This window comes from Rhinatrema bivittatum, chromosome 4 (genome assembly GCF_901001135.1).
Source record: "Rhinatrema bivittatum chromosome 4, aRhiBiv1.1, whole genome shotgun sequence".
Taxonomy (NCBI): Eukaryota; Metazoa; Chordata; class Amphibia; order Gymnophiona; family Rhinatrematidae; genus Rhinatrema; species Rhinatrema bivittatum.
Genome location: NC_042618.1, coordinates 483,625,390 through 483,640,700, shown reverse-complemented (window position 1 = coordinate 483,640,700; position 15,311 = coordinate 483,625,390). Strand labels below are relative to the sequence as shown.

The window sequence follows — 15,311 nt, the reverse complement described above, 5'->3', positions numbered from 1 at the left end:
TACTGTCCCTCTCAGCCGTCTCTTTTCCAAGCTGAAGAGCCCTACCTGTGTTGCCTCTCATCGTAGGAGAGATCTGCCATCCCCTCTGCACCTTTTCCCACATGGAGTTTCCTCACAGCTTTTATGTTATGATGAGTTGAGTTTCCATCTAGTTCTGTCCATAGGTTTGGCCTTTTCAGCTTCCTCAGCCATGCGCCTCTCTTTAGAACACGGGTGGTCAACCTTTCATCCACCAAGAGCCATGGAATCAGAGTTCACATGCCCCTTTGTACGCCCCTTCATACAGCCCCTCGTACACCCTGAGAGAATACTAATGGACAAAGACCACCACTTACCTAACAACAGGACCATACCAATGACCACAAACTCTACATTCACCATCCAAGTATGCACAGGAAAGGGTAAATATGCAAATAACACAAAGAAACTACAATACAAAAACCATCACAGCAAAAAAGAAAATAGCGATTCAACTACAAATAACCTAATTCCAGTAAAACGTACCAACAGTACCAAATTAAACAACCTACTAATGATCTCTTTTCTTCTAGTTAATGCACAATCAGTGACAAAAAAATTTCCCATCATCACGGACCTGCTATATGACACAAAACCTAATTTTATAACAATAATAGAATCATGGCTAAAAAAAATCAGATGTAGTTTTAAAGAATCAGCTACCAAACAAAAACTATGAGGTCTTCTCGATCCCTAGAATAAATAAAAGAGGGGCGGATTAATATTAATTATTGAAAACATATTTAAAACTAAATTACTCTCAATCACAATGCCAATGAATCATGAAATTGCCCTTTTTGACACTAACCATTTTCAAATCTGCCTGTTCTACTGCCCATCCAGTCTCCTCGAACTAAACATCTCCCCACTAATAGAATTTTTTAAAACTTATCTAAACCCACCATAATATTAGGTGACTTTAATCTTCACATGGATGTTCACCCCCTATCAAATACCTGCCAAACACTAATTGACATAATGACTGCATTAGGTTTCAAACTTATCACAGATAAACCAACACACAAAGCGGGCCACTCATTAGATCTAACCTTCATTAACAGTAGTCTCCTTGAAAACATAAAAACCGAAAACACACAAATCCCATGGTCAGACCACTTCCTCATTAACTCCCAGATCAAACATAGAAACATAGAAATGACGGCAGAAGATGACCAAATGGCCCATCCTGTCTGCCCAGCAAGTTTCGCATTTTTTTTCTTTTTGTTTTTACTCATATTTATCTGTTACTCTTGGCTCTTAGTAACCTTTTGGTTGTATTTCCCTTCCACCCCCACCATTAATGTAGAGAGCAGTGTTGGAGCTGCATCTAAGTGAAATATCTAGCTTAATTAGTTAGGGTAGTAACTGCTGCAATAAGCAAGCTACACCCATGCTTATTTGTTTACCCAGACTATGTAATTTAGTCCTTGTTGGTTGTTGTCTGTATATAGATCCACTTATTTATTTATTTTTATTTATTTAAAAGTATTTATATACCGTTTTTCAAAGCAAGGTTTTTTTATCAAAACGGTTTTCTTCATTCCCCCTGCCTTGAAGCACAGAGTTATACTGGATATGCATTGAAAGTGAAGTATCAGACTTTCTTCCCTGCCGTTGAAGCAGAGTAAATGGATGCATTGGCCAGGAATTGAACCCAGGTCAACTGCTTGGAAGGCAGCCATCCTCACCACTATACCACCAATGCTGGTAAAAAGCTTACTAGTACTGACTTCTTGTCTATCTTCACAGTAGGAACAAGTGAAGGGTTGGGAGGGATTCAAACCTGCTGCTTCCATATGGTAGAGGAAGCCCTCTATGTACTGTGCTACATGGTCTAGAACACAAGTGGTCAACCTTTCATCCAACAAGAGCCATGGAATCAGAGTTCGCATGCCCCTTTGTACACCTCTTCAACCAATAAAGAAACAAAACATGGAACCAGCTGAATTCTCATACCGCCCCCCCCCCCCCTTTCAACACAGATATTCTTAAAGACAAATTAAATGAAGAATTAACACACATCAATTACACAAATAGCCACAATGCAATGACCGACTGGTTAAACAGAACCACTACTTTAGCTAATGAATTAAACCCCTAAAAATGGCCACATTAAAGAACCAAAGTTAAATAATCCATGGTATAGTGAACAAATCAAAGAAGTAAAACGGATCCTTAGAAAGAAATAAAAAGAATGGAAAAATAACAAAACAACTGAGAATTTAACAAAGTACAGGAAACAACTAGCTTACTACAGAAAAACAATTTTAGACACCAAAAAGAAATAATACAGCTCAAAAATAGAAAAATATGCTAATAACGCCAGAACCCTATTTAACATAGTAAAGAACCTAACAAGCGTCAATACAAACAATCACTCAACTCTACAAGAGAACCAATGCAACGATGTAGCTCAATTCTTTAAAGATAAAATTGAGAACCTAAGAAACAAATCCCTAACACTACAAAACAAGAGATTAAGATGCCCACTAGAGACGTCAGTAACTGTTCAGAATTTGAGGAGATATCACACATTGAAGTCGAGAAAATGATAAATCAAATGAACCCTGCTACACACGTAATTGACACCATACCCTTTACAGAACTAAAAAAACTAGCCAATACAATAACCCCAACGTTAACTAAAATCATCAACCTCTCACTAGACGAAGGAGTAACGCCGGATACCTTGAAAGGAGCCATAATCAAACCAATTATTAAGAAAAAGAACCTCGACCCCCTAAATCTTAGCAACTATAGACCAGTCTCCAACTTACCCCTTATAGCCAAACCTATTGAAAAAACAGTACAAAAACAACTATCAAACCACCTTGAAAGTAACAACATATTATACCCAGCACAACATGGATTTCGTAAACACTACAGTACAGAGACTTTACTATTAGCTCTATCAGATAATATCTTAAGAGGCTTCAATATAGGAACACACTACATTCTGGTTCTAATAGATCTCTCCGCAGCATTTGACACTGTAAATCACAAAATACTAATCAATAGACTGAAAGAAATAAAACAATAAAATGGTTTGAGTCATACTTAAACAATAGATGTTTCCAAGTACAATTCAAAAATACACTTTCAGACAAAGTCACACTGCTAACAGGTGTCCCACAGGGATCAGCCCTGTCTGCAACACTCTTTAAAATTTACCTCCTCCCAGTATGTCACCTACTAGCAGGACTTGGAATCATACATTACATATATGCAGATGATATACAACTACTGTTACCCAGTGTAAACACCATTGAAGAAACAATGAAACTAGTCAATATGTAAGAACATAAGAACAGCTCCTAAACCAGATGGAACTAGTAATTAACATCGACAAAACTGAATTCCTACACCTTGAGCGAAAAAACATACACCCTATACAACTTACAATCACAATCAAAAATAATCAAGCCGTTGAGTTAGCAATAAAAGTACGGAATCTAGGGGTAATAATTGACCCTGAGTTAAGCATGAAACAGCACATCTCACAGAAATTAAAAGAAGGATATGGTAAACTAAAGACCCTGAGAAGACTAAAACCCCTGCTAATGCTAAACAATTTTCGCAGTTCTACAGGCAATGATATTCGCAAGCACAGACTATTGTAACTCCCTGCTATTAGGACTACCTCAATCTATGATTAGGCCACTGCAAATATTGCAAAATTTCGCTGCTAGAATTTTGACTGGCAAAAAAAAAAGTGACCACATTACAGGAACACTTGCCGAATTACACTGGCTTCCAATTGAACAAATACAATATAAGGCCCTATGTATAATTCATAAACTAATCCACGATGAAATAGCTGATTGGCTTAACACAGCACTGCACGTTCATGTCCCGCACAGAAACCTTAGATCTGCTAATAAGGCTCTACTAACTGTCCCCTCTGTTAAATCAGCACATCTCACGCACGTAAGGGAAAGAGCACTGTCACTGGTTGGCCCCGTGCTATGGAACTCCATGCCACTCGAAATAAGGATGCAGAGAAATCTGAAATTATTCAAAACTAATCTGAAAACCTGGTTCTTTAAACAAGCTTTTGATAAAGATAAAGAAAAGGAGAAAAACAGTTGATTGATAAGGGCGCACCAAGCAAGCAGTTGTTGCTTTTAACCTACAAATGCATATTAATGTTAAATTTGAATCACTTAACAATTTCCTAACAAACAGATAGAACTTAAACACATACGGGCGGATTTTAAAAGCCCTGCTCGCGTAAATCCGGGCGGATTTACGCGAGCAGGGCCTTGCGTGCCGGCGCGCCTATTTTCCATAGGCCGCCGGCGTGCGCAGGTCCCGGGGTTTTTGGAAGGGGGCGTGTTGGGGGCGTGTCGGGGGCGGGACCCGATGATGTGGCGTTTTGGGGGCGGGGCGCGGCGTTTCGGAGCGGGACCGGGGGCGTGGCACCGGCCCGGGGGCATGGTCCAGGCCTTCGCACCAGCCCCCGGGTCGGAGCACGACATGCCAGCAGTCCGATGGCGCCCCTTCACCATCCCTGGCTCTGTCATTTGTTGCCACTTCAAGCTCTTCTCACACAGCCTCTCTGCCCCATACTCATCCTGACACCATTGCTGGTTCTATCACCCCCCATCACGAACTCTGCCTTTTTCCCCCACACACTGTCCCCCTCTGGGTGTCTCACATTTCTCTACTGGCATTCCCCCAATTGTTTTAAACCTCTTCTACCCCCATTCCTGGTTCTCTCATGCCCTGACCTCTCCCCTCCCCCTCCTCCACGGCTCTCACGTGACCCTGTGTCCTGCCCTTCCCGCTCTCACCCTGGCACTTCCTGCAGAAGACGTGATGGCGTGGATCCTGGAGAGGAATAAGGTGCCAGGCAGAGCAATCCGCAGTCATTGCTTCACATTCATCCCCTCCTCACCTTTCTCACGGCATTCAGGCCCTCCTTCTGCTCTTCTCTAGCATCCAGTCCCCTTCTCACCTCCTCCCAGCATTCATCCTCATTTCTCCAGACCTCTTTGTGAGTGACAGTGCAAAGGGCTTAATAGGAAAAGTTTGTCTTTTTGCAAATGACACCAAGATCTGCAACAGAGTGGACATCCCTGAAGGAGCAGCGAGAAGGAGCAGAGAGCAGAGAAGCAGAGAGAAGGAGCAGGTTTGGCAGCTGGGATTCAATGCCAGGAAGGGCAGAGTCCTGGATCTGGGTGCTGTGTGTGATGGAGGGTGAGATACTGCTGTGCAGGAAGGGCAGAGTCCTGGATCTGGGTGCTGTGTGTGATGGAGGGTGAGATACTGCTGTGCAGGAAGGGCAGAGTCATGGATCTGGGTGCTGTGTGTGATGGCGGGTGAGATAGTGCTGTGCAGGAAGGGCAGAGTCCTGGATTTGGGTGCTGTGTGTGATGGAGGGTGAGATACTGCTGTGCAGGAAGGGCAGAGTCATGGATCTGGGTGCTGTGTGTGATGGAGGGTGAGATACTGCTGTGCAGGAAGGGCAGAGTCCTGGATCTGGGTGCTGTGTGTGATGGAGGGTGAGATACTGCTGTGCAGGAAGGGCAGAGTCCTGGATCTGGGTGCTGTGTGTGATGGAGGGTGAGATACTGCTGTGCAGGAAGGGCAGAGTCCTGGATCTGGGTGCTGTGTGTGATGGAGGGTGAGATACTGCTGTGCAGGAAGAGCAGAGTCATGGATCTGGGTGCTGTGTGTGATGGAGGGTGAGATAGTGCTGTGCAGGAAGGGCAGAGTCCTGGATCTGGGTGCTGTGTGTGATGGAGGGTGAGATACTGCTGTGCAGGAAGGGCAGAGTGGTGGATCTGGGTGCTGTGTGTGATGGAGGGTGAGATACTGCTGTGCAGGAAGGGCAGAGTCATGGATCTGGGTGCTGTGTGTGATGGAGGGTGAGATACTGCTGTGCAGGAAGGGCAGAGTCGTGGATCTGGGTGCTGTGTGTGATGGAGGGTGAGATACTGCTGTGCAGGAAGAGCAGAGTCATGGATCTGGGTGCTGTGTGTGATGGAGGGTGAGATACTGCTGTGCAGGAAGGGCAGAGTCATGGATCTGGGTGCTGTGTGTGATGGAGGGTGAGATACTGCTGTGCAGGAAGGGCAGAGTCCTGGATCTGGGTGCTGTGTGTGATGGAGGGTGAGATAGTGCTGTGCAGGAAGGGCAGAGTCCTGGATCTGGGTGCTGTGTGTGATGGAGGGTGAGATACTGCTGTGCAGGAAGGGCAGAGTCCTGGATCTGGGTGCTATGTGTGATGGAGGGTGAGATAGTGCTGTGCAGGAAGGGCAGAGTGGTGGATCTGGGTGCTGTGTGTGATGGAGGGTGAGATACTGCTGTGCAGGAAGGGCAGAGTCCTGGATCTGGGTGCTGTGTGTGATGGAGGGTGAGATAGTGCTGTGCAGGAAGGGCAGAGTGGTGGATCTGGGTGCTGTGTGTGATGGAGGGTAAGATACTGCTGTGCAGGAAGGGCAGAGTCCTGGATCTGGGGGCTGTGTGTGATGGAGGGTGAGATACTTCTGTGCAGGAAGGGCAGAGTCCTGGATCTGGGTGCTGTGTGTGTTGGAGGGTGAGATACTGCTGTGCAGGAAGGGCAGAGTCGTGGATCTGGGTGCTGTGTGTGATGGAGGGTGAGATACTGCTGTGCAGGAAGGGCAGAGTGGTGGATCTGGGTGCTGTGTGTGATGGAGGGTGAGATACTGCTGTGCAGGAAGGGCAGAGTCATGGATCTGGGTGCTGTGTGTGATGGAGGGTGAGATACTGCTGTGCAGGAAGGGCAGAGTCCTGGATCTGGGTGCTGTGTGTGATGGAGGGTGAGATAGTGCTGTGCAGGAAGGGCAGAGTCATGGATCTGGGTGCTGTGTGTGATGGAGGGTGAGATACTGCTGTGCAGGAAGGGCAGAGTCCTGGATCTGGGTGCTGTGTGTGATGGAGGGTGAGATACTGCTGTGCAGGAAGGGCAGAGTCCTGGATCTGGGTGCTGTGTGTGATGGAGGGTGAGATACTGCTGTGCAGGAAGGGCAGAGTCCTGGATCTGGGTGCTGTGTGTGATGGAGGGTGAGATACTGCTGTGCAGGAAGGGCAGAGTCATGGATCTGGGTGCTGTGTGTGATGGAGGGTGAGATACTGCTGTGCAGGAAGGGCAGAGTCATGGATCTGGGTGCTGTGTGTGATGGAGGGTGAGATACTGCTGTGCAGGAAGGGCAGAGTGGTGGATCTGGGTGCTGTGTGTGATGGAGGGTGAGATACTGCTGTGCAGGAAGGGCAGAGTGGTGGATCTGGGTGCTGTGTGTGATGGAGGGTGAGATAGTGCTGTGCAGGAAGGGCAGAGTCCTGGATCTGGGTGCTGTGTGTGATGGAGGGTGAGATAGTGCTGTGCAGGAAGGGCAGAGTCCTGGATCTGGGTGCTGTGTGTGATGGAGGGTGAGATAGTGCTGTGCAGGAAGGGCAGAGTCCTGGGTCTGGGTGCTGTGTGTGATGGAGGGTGAGATAGTGCTGTGCAGGAAGGGCAGAGTCGTGGATCTGGGTGCTGTGTGTGATGGAGGGTGAGATAGTGCTGTGCAGGAAGGGCAGAGTCATGGATCTGGGTGCTGTGTGAGATGGAGGATGAGATAGTGCTGTGCAGGAAGGGCAGAGTCATGGATCTGGGTGCTGTGTGTGATGGAGGGTGAGATAGTGCTGTGCAGGAAGGGCAGAGTCCTGGATCTGGGTGCTGTGTGTGATGGAGGGTGAGATAGTGCTGTGCAGGAAGGGCAGAGTCCTGGATCTGGGTGCTGTGTGTGATGGAGGGTGAGATAGTGCTGTGCAGGAAGGGCAGAGTCCTGGATCTGGGTGCTGTGTGTGATGGAGGGTGAGATACTGCTGTGCAGGAAGGGCAGAGTCCTGGATCTGGGTGCTGTGTGTGATGGAGGGTGAGATACTGCTGTGCAGGAAGGGCAGAGTGGTGGATCTGGGTGCTGTGTGTGATGGAGGGTGAGATACTGCTGTGCAGGAAGGGCAGAGTCATGGATCTGGGTGCTGTGTGTGATGGAGGGTGAGATACTGCTGTGCAGGAAGGGCAGAGTCATGGATCTGGGTGCTGGGTGTGATGGAGGGTGAGATAGTGCTGTGCAGGAAGGGCAGAGTGGTGGATCTGGGTGCTGTGTGTGATGGAGGGTAAGATACTGCTGTGCAGGAAGGGCAGAGTCCTGGATCTGGGTGCTGTGTGTGATGGAGGGTGAGATACTTCTGTGCAGGAAGGGCAGAGTCCTGGATCTGGGTGCTGTGTGTGATGGAGGGTGAGATACTGCTGTGCAGGAAGGGCAGAGTCGTGGATCTGGGTGCTGTGTGTGATGGAGGGTGAGATACTGCTGTGCAGGAAGGGCAGAGTGGTGGATCTGGGTGCTGTGTGTGATGGAGGGTGAGATACTGCTGTGCAGGAAGGGCAGAGTCATGGATCTGGGTGCTGTGTGTGATGGAGGGTGAGATACTGCTGTGCAGGAAGGGCAGAGTGGTGGATCTGGGTGCTGTGTGTGATGGAGGGTGAGATACTGCTGTGCAGGAAGGGCAGAGTGGTGGATCTGGGTGCTGTGTGTGATGGAGGGTGAGATAGTGCTGTGCAGGAAGGGCAGAGTCCTGGATCTGGGTGCTGTGTGTGATGGAGGGTGAGATAGTGCTGTGCAGGAAGGGCAGAGTCCTGGATCTGGGTGCTGTGTGTGATGGAGGATGAGATACTGCTGTGCAGGAAGGGCAGAGTCCTGGATCTGGGTGCTGTGTGTGATGGAGGGTGAGATACTGCTGTGCAGGAAGGGCAGAGTCGTGGATCTGGGTGCTGTGTGTGATGGAGGGTGAGATACTGCTGTGCAGGAAGGGCAGAGTGGTGGATCTGGGTGCTGTGTGTGATGGAGGGTGAGATACTGCTGTGCAGGAAGGGCAGAGTCATGGATCTGGGTGCTATGTGTGATGGAGGGTGAGATACTGCTGTGCAGGAAGGGCAGAGTCCTGGATCTGGGTGCTGTGTGTGATGGAGGGTGAGATAGTGCTGTGCAGGTAGGGCAGAGTCATGGATCTGGGTGCTGTGTGTGATGGAGGGTGAGATACTGCTGTGCAGGAAGGGCAGAGTCCTGGATCTGGGTGCTGTGTGTGATGGAGGGTGAGATACTGCTGTGCAGGAAGGGCAGAGTGGTGGATCTGGGTGCTGTGTGTGATGGAGGGTGAGATACTGCTGTGCAGGAAGGGCAGAGTGGTGGATCTGGGTGCTGTGTGTGATGGAGGGTGAGATACTGCTGTGCAGGAAGGGCAGAGTGGTGGATCTGGGTGCTGTGTGTGATGGAGGGTGAGATACTGCTGTGCAGGAAGGGCAGAGTGGTGGATCTGGGTGCTGTGTGTGATGGAGGGTGAGATACTGCTGTGCAGGAAGGGCAGAGTCATGGATCTGGGTGCTGTGTGTGATGGAGGGTGAGATAGTGCTGTGCAGGAAGGGCAGAGTCATGGATCTGGGTGCTGTGTGTGATGGAGGGTGAGATACTGCTGTGCAGGAAGGGCAGAGTCCTGGATCTGGGTGCTGTGTGTGATGGAGGGTGAGATTCTGCTGTGCAGGAAGGGCAGAGTCCTGGATCTGGGTGCTGTGTGTGATGGAGGGTGAGATACTGCTGTGCAGGAAGGGCAGAGTGGTGGATCTGGGTGCTGTGTGTGATGGAGGGTGAGATACTGCTGTGCAGGAAGGGCAGAGTGGTGGATCTGGGTGCTGTGTGTGATGGAGGGTGAGATACTGCTGTGCAGGAAGGGCAGAGTCCTGGATCTGGGTGCTGTGTGTGATGGAGGGTGAGATACTGCTGTGCAGGAAGGGCAGAGTGGTGGATCTGGGTGCTGTGTGTGATGGAGGGTGAGATACTGCTGTGCAGGAAGGGCAGAGTGGTGGATCTGGGTGCTGTGTGTGATGGAGGGTGAGATAGTGCTGTGCAGGAAAGGCAGAGTCATGGATCTGGGTGCTGTGTGTGATGGAGGGTGAGATAGTGCTGTGCATGGACTGGGAGACAGTCCTCAGGGTGAGAGTGTCTAAGCATCTAGAAGTGGTGGAGCACCCCCAGAGGGATGCTGGGCTGCGTAGAGAGGCAGATCCAGCAGGAAAGGGAAGTCATGCTGCCCCTGTATGGGTGCTTGGTGACTGTGTTAAGTTCTGGAGACCGTATCTCAAAAGGGACAGAGACCGGATGGAGGCGGTCAGAGGAGGGCGACCAGAATGGTGTGGGGTCTGCAGAATTTGTATGTCCTAGAGGAGAGGGGGAGAAGGGATATGGTAGAGACTTCTAAATACCTGAAAGGTATTAATGATGCACAGGAATCAAGCATCAAATCTTTTCCAACAGAAACTAGGGTCATGATATGAAGCTCCAAAGGGGGTAAGTATCAGGAAACATTTCTTCACAGAGAGGGTGGTGGATGCCTTGAATGCCCTCCTGGAAGAGGTGGTGAAGATAACACAGATGATCCCTAGTGGTGGAGGATGGAAAGCTGCAGTAACTTTTGCTGTAACGTTTCTGCATTCCAGCTTCTTCCTTCTTGACAGCCCTGAGCTCAAAGCAGCAGATAGGACAGGGAGGGTGGAGCAGGAGCTGAGTCCTCTCCTTTACTATCTTCTCAGCTCTAGCTTGCTGCAATCTTCAGCACTGTGAGGCAGGAGAGGAGGGGTCGGAGCAGGGAGCAGAGGCAATCTTCCTTACTCTCCTCTCAGCTCTAGCTTGCTGCAATCTTCAGCACTGTGAGGCAGGAGAGGAGGGGTCGGAGCAGGGAGCAGAGGCACTCTTCCTTACTGTCCTCTCAGCTCTAGCTTGCTGCAATCTTCAGCACTGTGAGGCAGGAGAGGAGGGGTCGGAGCAGGGAGCAGAGGCACTCTTCCTTACTGTCCTCTCAGCTCTAGCTTGCTGCAATCTTCAGCATGTGAGGCAGGAGAGGAGGGGTCGGAGCAGGGAGCAGACACACTCTTCCTTACTGTCCTCTCAGCTCTAGCTTGCTGCAATCTTCAGCATGTGAGGCAGGAGAGGAGGGGTCGGAGCAGGGAGCAGAGGCACTCTTCCTTACTGTCCTCTCAGCTCTAGCTTGCTGCAATCTTCAGCATGTGAGGCAGGAGAGGAGGGGTCGGAGCAGGGAGCAGACACACTCTTCCTTACTGTCCTCTCAGCTCTAGCTTGCTGCAATCTTCAGCACTGTGAGGCAGGAGAGGAGGGGTCGGAGCAGGGAGCAGAGGCAATCTTCCTTACTGTCCTCTCAGCTCTAGCTTGCTGCAATCTTCAGCACTGTGAGGCAGGAGAGGAGGGGTCGGAGCAGGGAGCAGAGGCACTCTTCCTTACTGTCCTCTCAGCTCTAGCTTGCTGCAATCTTCAGCATGTGAGGCAGGAGAGGAGGGGTCGGAGCAGGGAGCAGACACACTCTTCCTTACTGTCCTCTCAGCTCTAGCTTGCTGCAATCTTCAGCATGTGAGGCAGGAGAGGAGGGGTCGGAGCAGGGAGCAGAGGCACTCTTCCTTACTGTCCTCTCAGCTCTAGCTTGCTGCAATCTTCAGCATGTGAGGCAGGAGAGGAGGGGTCGGAGCAGGGAGCAGACACACTCTTCCTTACTGTCCTCTCAGCTCTAGCTTGCTGCAATCTTCAGCACTGTGAGGCAGGAGAGGAGGGGTCGGAGCAGGGAGCACAGCCACTCTTCCTTACTGTCCTCTCAGCTCTAGCTTGCTGCAATCTTCAGCACTGTAAGGCAGGAGAGGAGGGGTCGGAGCAGGGAGCACAGCCACCCTTCCTTACTGTCCTCTCAGCTCTAGCTTGCTGCAAGCCTTCCCTCCTGTTTCTGCTGCAATCTTCAGCATGTGAGGCAGGAGAGGAGGGGTCGGAGCAGGGAGCACAGCCACTCTTCCTTACTGTCCTCTCAGCTCTAGCTTGCTGCAAGCCTTCCCTCCTGTTTCTGCTGCAATCTTCAGCACTGTGAGGCAGGAGAGGAGGGGTTGGAGCAGGGAGCACAGCCACTCTTCCTTACTGTCCTCTCAGCTCTAGCTTGCTGCAAGCCTTCCCTCCTGTTTCTGCTGCAATCTTCAGCACTGTGAGGCAGGAGAGGAGGGGTTGGAGCAGGGAGCACAGCCACTCTTCCTTACTGTGTGTACCTCCCTTCCTATCTCTGCAGTAGCACAAGAGCCGTATTTGGCGCAGGTTGTGGCCACCCCTGCTGTAGACTCTGTTTCTCAGGAATAGGCCCTTAGAAGATAAACTTCTCGCTCTTCAAAGCTGTGGGGCAGACGAGATAGACAGGCAGCCATTGTCAGAACAGCTGTCCAGCTGCAAGGCCCTGCGCCGCTCCCTGTAACAGCCCTGACTCTGAGCACTTTCCTGCAGGAGCTCTGCTGACCATCAGAAACCACTTCTGCACCCTGCGCGGCCTGTGCGGGCGCTACCAGCTCTGGGTAAAGGCGCTAAGTGTTACAAATGAACAGGATGGGCTTTTTGCACTAATTATCTTGATTTAACTTAGCTCGGTCTGATTCTTAGGGCCTAGTTTTTATACTGGAGAGCTGTTTAATGTGTTTTCATGGATGCTTTTTGTAATACCTACGAGTACTGATGGTGCGCACAATAAATATCAGCGGAATGTAAAGTATTTAAATGAATAAAACATGTTAAAAAAGTTTTAAAGAAATAAATAGATGCAGGTTCAGTTTGGCTCCCCTTCCTGAAGTTGAGGTAATTCTGTTCTCTCCTGATTCTTTTCCACTTTATAGAGAGAGAGAGAGGGGCCTGCAGGGCTGGGCAATGGAGGGGAAGGGAGAGGGAACATTCAGGCTTCTCCTTTACACTCCTATCCCACGGGCGGAGAGGGGGCTCTTCATTCACAAGGTCACAGCTGTTCTGCTTTGTCTGTTCTGTCAGACCTGGAGACCCTGCTCCTGCTTGTATCAGAAAAGCCTCCCTGTGTTGCGTGACTTAGGCTGCTCTGACTCTTATTAGAATGGGTTTGGATTTATCTCAAGGCTTTCCATTAGCAGCCGTACGGTGCCCGGGTCATTCAAAAGCAGACTGTGAGAGGTGGCAGGGCCTAACCGGCAGGCACCCCGCTGGCCCGGATTGCAAGTTATGTACCTTGCAGCAGCGAGGGACGGTGCGATCCAGCCTTCTGTCCCTGCCTCATCATGGAGGTGAGGGGCTGAGGTCACACAGAGATGGAATGGGATATCTGAATCCCTACCCCATACACAGCCACCCTCGCAGTAACAAAAATAACCATGAAATAAAAAGGCAAGCGTCCTTCCTGGCAGCGTTTACACAGAATAAAGTGGCTGCTTATTCTCCAGCCTGGCTGGCTTTATGTATGTATGTATGTATGTATGTATTTATGTATGTATGTATGTATGTATGTACGTATTTATTTATGTATGTATGTATTTATGTATGTATGTATGTATGTACGTATTTATTTATTTATGTATGTATGTATTTATGTATGTATGTATGTATGTATGTATGTATGTATGTATGTATGTATGTATGTATTTATTTATTTATGTATGTATTTATGTATGTATGTATGTATGTATGTATGTATTTATGTATGTATGTATTTATGTATGTATGTATGTATGTATGTATGTATGTATGTATGTATGTATGTATGTGAAGGTTTTCTATATGCCGCAGCAGGTCCGAAAACGTCACGTCGGTTTACAGTATAATATAATGCAGCAACAAGCTTTACAAAGAAATAAGATGTACAACAAGGCTTTAACATTTGTGGGTTAAATGTACAAGAAAGAATGTAAGGTACACAGCAAGTGTATTCAACGAGTGGTAATAATAATAATAAGCACATTGCAGATCATCATTAAGGGCTCACCTGGGGAATGGGTGAGGAGGAGATTCCCATGACTTACACGACTGGAGAAAAGTGGGATAAATTTGGGAGACTTCATATGGGGGGAGGGGGGGAGAGGTTAGAGGATTGATGGGGTAAGAGGGATACGAGAGGAAACGTTGTTTCAGTGGGAAGTCCTGGGTCAGCAGAGATATTGCCTGTAAGTCGGAGGAACTAAATTACTTATGGCAATGCTTGTTTGAACAGCCAGCTGTTAAGGTTTTGCTTGAATTTCTTGTGGCAGGAGATAAGGGGGCATTTTATTCCATAGGGAAGTTCCTGCTATGATAAACGAGCGCTCCCTAGTGGATCCATGCTTGGTTAGTTTGGGGGATGGGGGCAGGAGTTCGGCCTGATGTTGAGTTCTAGTTTACACGCAGCTGCCTAGGGTGGCAAAGCTTGGTGGGGTAGTAAACTCCCTGCCCCTGACAATCCTGCGCTGGACCCTGGTAGGCACCCTCCCACCCCTGCGGTCATGGCCTCCTCCCTGCCCCCCCCCCCAGATCTCGGCTCCAGCAGGGACTCACAGGCCCCCCCTCTCCCCTCTGAGTGCATTTCACCTCCTGTCAGCTCTGTGGCTCCCGAGTCCTCCGTCCACCCCGCGCCATGGGCTTCATGTTCTGAGCTGAAAGGAAATAACCTGCCCTGACGGCAATGCCAGCACCAGGCTTGTCTGCTCCCAGAGCATGTTTACCGGCTCTGCTTGCCAGGTCTTGCTGGCTTCTTGCTATGTGTGGCCTTGTATTGTAAATACGCACATGCTAAGCACACATTTAAGTCAGGGAAGGAGAGGCACGTGATTTGTGCGCAGAACTCCTGCTTCAGCTCCATACACCAAGAGCCGGCCCAGAAACTGCTTTCCACCTTTCACCAGCAAATGCATTTTGAGCATTAAGAAGAGGTGGGTTAAGCCTATGCACCTGTCCGGGGATGGGGGTGGGGCAGGGAATAGCTGACCCATCATTCGCATGGCATTTACACGGAGGTCCTCTAATTTGGCCGCACATAGTGGTGGATGGTTTTTTGTAGGCAAAATGCTTTATTAAACCAGGAGTAAAGTTCTGCACCAAATATTTAGCAGGAAAGCAAAAACTAGCAGGTGGGTAGAGCTCAGCATACCCGAGGCAAGAGAGGGTGAAGTGGCTTCCCCAAGGTCACAAGGACAGGTGGTGGGATTTGAATCCCAGCTTCTCCAGTTCACTCCTGCACTTTTCAGTGCTGATGGTAAAGAATTCAGAGACAGGAAGGTGAAGGTGCCTGAACATTTTTAGATGGCGCTAAAGCTGGCAGCAGCCAATAGCCGAAGTATCCAGGAGGGTGGCAGGTGCTCAGTGTTTCCTCCATGGTCCTGAGGCTGCCCTGCTGGCGCAGTGAGTGCAGGTCACCCACCCAGGGTATCAGCCAGGCTGGGAAGGGAGCTGCAGAGGGCAGAGCTGGGCAGAGCTGGGCAGCAG

The 15,311-nt window shown here is 49.5% G+C and overlaps 1 protein-coding gene and 1 non-coding gene across 2 annotated transcripts in view; one reads left to right on the top strand and one right to left on the bottom strand.

Annotated features, from left to right (window-relative positions):
- The window catches only part of TSPAN9 (tetraspanin 9), a 193,603-nt gene that overhangs the window by 73,564 nt on the left and 104,728 nt on the right, over nucleotides 1–15,311 (top strand). The window lies entirely within an intron of this gene.
- On the bottom strand, nucleotides 1,652–1,723 carry TRNAG-UCC. The gene has a single exon. It is a non-coding gene; the product is annotated as a tRNA-Gly (tRNA).